This window comes from Oryzias melastigma, linkage group LG13 (genome assembly GCF_002922805.2).
Source record: "Oryzias melastigma strain HK-1 linkage group LG13, ASM292280v2, whole genome shotgun sequence".
Taxonomy (NCBI): domain Eukaryota; kingdom Metazoa; phylum Chordata; class Actinopteri; order Beloniformes; family Adrianichthyidae; genus Oryzias; species Oryzias melastigma.
Window position 1 is genome coordinate 25,094,938 of NC_050524.1, and position 3,470 is coordinate 25,098,407.

Here is a 3,470-nt window from a genome sequence, read left to right on the forward strand (position 1 = left end):
CACGGTCCACTACCAAGACAAGCCAGAGACGCAGTCCACAGCCAAGACAAGCCAGAGGCGAGGTCTATGGCCAAGACGGGCCAGAGGCACGGCCCACGACCAAGACGGGCCAGAGGCAAGGTCCACGACCAAGACGGGCCAGAGGCGAGGTCCACGACCAAGACGGGCCAGAGGCGAGGTCCACTTTCAAGACGTGCCAGAGGCGCAGTCCACGGCCAAGACAAGCCAGAGGCAAGGTCCACGACCAAGACGGGCCAGAGGCGAGGTTTACTTTCAAGACAGGCCAGAGGCACGGTCCACTACCAAGACAGGCCAGAGACGCAGTCAACGGCCAAGACAAGCCAGAGGCGAGGTCTATGGCCAAGACGGGCCAGAGGCACGGTCCACGACCAAGACAAGCCAGAGGCAAGGTCCACGACCAAGATGGGCCAGAGGCGAGGTCCATGACCAAGACGGGCCAGAGGCGAGGTCCACGGCCAAGACAAGCCAGAGGCAAGGTCCACGACCAAGACGGGCCAGAGGCGAGGAAACAAAATCAAACAAATCAACATTTACCGTTAAAGAATCATTTCAAAATGTAATAAATCATAATAACTGATTCTTTTGATGTGGAAAAACAACAGTGCACTGAACTATATTAAACTAAAATGTGAATGGATTTGACATTCATTCTTGTTTACATGTTCGTGTGTACACACCTGAAATGTCATTGTGGGGATTAAACACAAAACCTTTAACATACTGTCATTTTTTAGGGGTTCACACGATCATTCCAGCAGATTCTGAAGGAGAGAAGCGGCGAGCCGCGTTTTTCCTTCAGAAATGATTGTGTGAACACCTAGAAAATGACAGTAAATCAAAGAGCATTAATAGATTTTCGATCACTAGATCTACGATCTCTTCTCACATCCCTACAGCCAAAACAGATGACTTAAACAGTTATTTGGCTGTTAAAATATTACACTCCAATCTTGAATTTCCTTTAAATAATACGATTTGTGAAGTAATCCTCCCTATCAGTTACAGTGTGGACATGCTAAACAGGAAGCTGGCCTTAGGCCTGACCCCTAAAACATGCCAAGCCCACTCCCGGCTCAGATCTCAGACGGTTTCACCCTATATCTTTTCAAGCAATTACATACCTCCACGGCGAGGCTTCACAATTAAGCAAAATGATTGTGTTTTGATATACGCAATTATATGCATTCGCATGAGGTGCTCTTTCAAGTTGAATGTGTTTTCTATTACATGCCTATCATCTGAGATGAGATTATGCACAGTGCGGGTTTGGAATGAGTTATAGTTTAATCGAATAAGCGTAATGGAAGCATGCTGGACGCAGAAACCAAGCCCATCTTGTGTTTAGCACATTTCAGCCAACGAGAACAATATGAGGGGGAATTCAAAAGGAAGAGCTTTAACTGAGTCCACCACAGGTCAAACAGCACAAGACAAACATGCCCGAGTCTCTGAAGAGGATCCACCTCACTTTGCTTTAACGCACGTGTCAAAGTCAAGGCCCAGGGGCCGCATCCGGCCCACAAGCTAATTATATCCGGCCCTCCAGATCATTTTATTTTAATGTTATTAATAGCAAAGAATGCCGTTTTTCTCTGCTTCAGAATTTGCTGAAATTATCATGTTAACAGTTGAAAAGTTACCGTAAGTCACAAGTATCAAAGGCCCGGGGGCCAGATCTGGCCCTCCAGGTAATTCTATTCGGCCCTCAAGATCATTCTGTTTTATTGGTATTAATAGCAATGAACGCAACTTTATTCTGCTGTACAATCTGCTTGAATTAAGCGAATTGATCCGGCCCTCTGAGTAATTATATCCGTTCCTCCAAATCATTTTATTTTATTGTTATTAATGTCCTGATGTTATCTTGTGGTTATTCTAACTTGCATAGTTTTGACAAAATGTGTTTTTATGGAGAGTGAATTTTATGTTGAAATGCAAAATTTATGTTAAAAAGTTATATTTTTAAAGTTACAAAAATTTTGTTTTAGATTGTTCAATAAATTGTTATCCTGTTCGCCCGAGACCTAAAGAATGTTTTTGATTTTGGCCCCCTGTGTGATTGAGTTTGACACCCCTGCTTTAACAGAACTAGATGGAATTTATGGAATATTATTGTCGTTTTCTTTCAAACTCACCACAATTTCCCAAGTACAAGATAATAATCTTAATCTGATATGCTTTCATGTAGGTTTCTATTTGAGCAGACAGAACTGGTCATGCTGGTTCTGACGTAAAATCAATAATGTAGCAGTCTCAAGCTGAAACTTCCCAAAGAGACAGACCAATGCTGCCTCCATGTGGTAAAATGTGGGATAACATTTCCTAAATTAAGAGTAAATGTTATTTTTTTTTTATTTAACACGTGTTATTTTTTTTAACCCAAAGAAAGCAAATGAAAATAAATGCATGTTAGATAAAATAATAATTCTTAGATTAATATTTCTTCCAATAAATAGGAACATTAATGGGAACATTCCCATTTTTTTTTAAAAAGCACCATTTTTGTATTTATTCTAGTTGGGTACCAACGTGCTGAGCTTCAATGACAAAGTAACAACCTCCTTAGAGATGTTCACGTTCAGTTTTTCTGACTGATTCTTAATCCTTTAACACCTGAGGCGTCATCAGGGAGGTTTAAAAGCAAAATCTTTACTGTACTGTAACTTTTCAATCCTTTACAATCTACTGAAATGATCATGTTAAAAAACACAAACACTGGAGCTACGGTGTTAAAGGGTTAAATATTGTCTCGATCAAACACAGGTGTGGTGAGGAAAGCAGGCCATAGAAAACGTAAGATGATTAGATTAAATGAAAAGCATGTCCATCTTCTGCACCCTCTAAATCCCTCTTTGGGTTGCTGGGGCCTATCCCACCTATAGCGATACACCCAGGCTGTCGTAGTACCTTTTAAAAGCATATTCGTATTTTTAAGGTCACTTCTGATGATTAGAGTTTCAATAATTGAAAAAGAAAATGCAGGTACAGCATCTTAAATTATATACGTAAAAGCATGCATAATCTGAAACATTGTTATTGTAATTAAATGTTTACCTTTTTGAGTAAAGTCTGGCAAACGATTGTACTGTTTTTATGTATTAATTTTAATTCTTAATCACATAATACAAGTACTGTCCGTTCTGAAGTTGACAAATCAGTTTGATCACTAGATGGAACCAAAGATCTGTCTTTTTCCTTTTACAATTGTTTTTAAAGAGTGCAGGCTCCTCAGTCTATTCACACCACATTAACGGAGCAGAGACTCGTTTTTCTGAACTGAAGGTTTAGGGTCAACACATTTATTATATGAACACTGAAAATGAGTTTCTGGTTGAGCTAACTCCGGATGTGCGGAAAAAGATGTGTTCTTCACAATAAAAGCTTCTGGGAGGGGATTGTTTGGGGTAGGATTTCGACATATGTTAGATATGTAAAGCTTAATTTAAGTG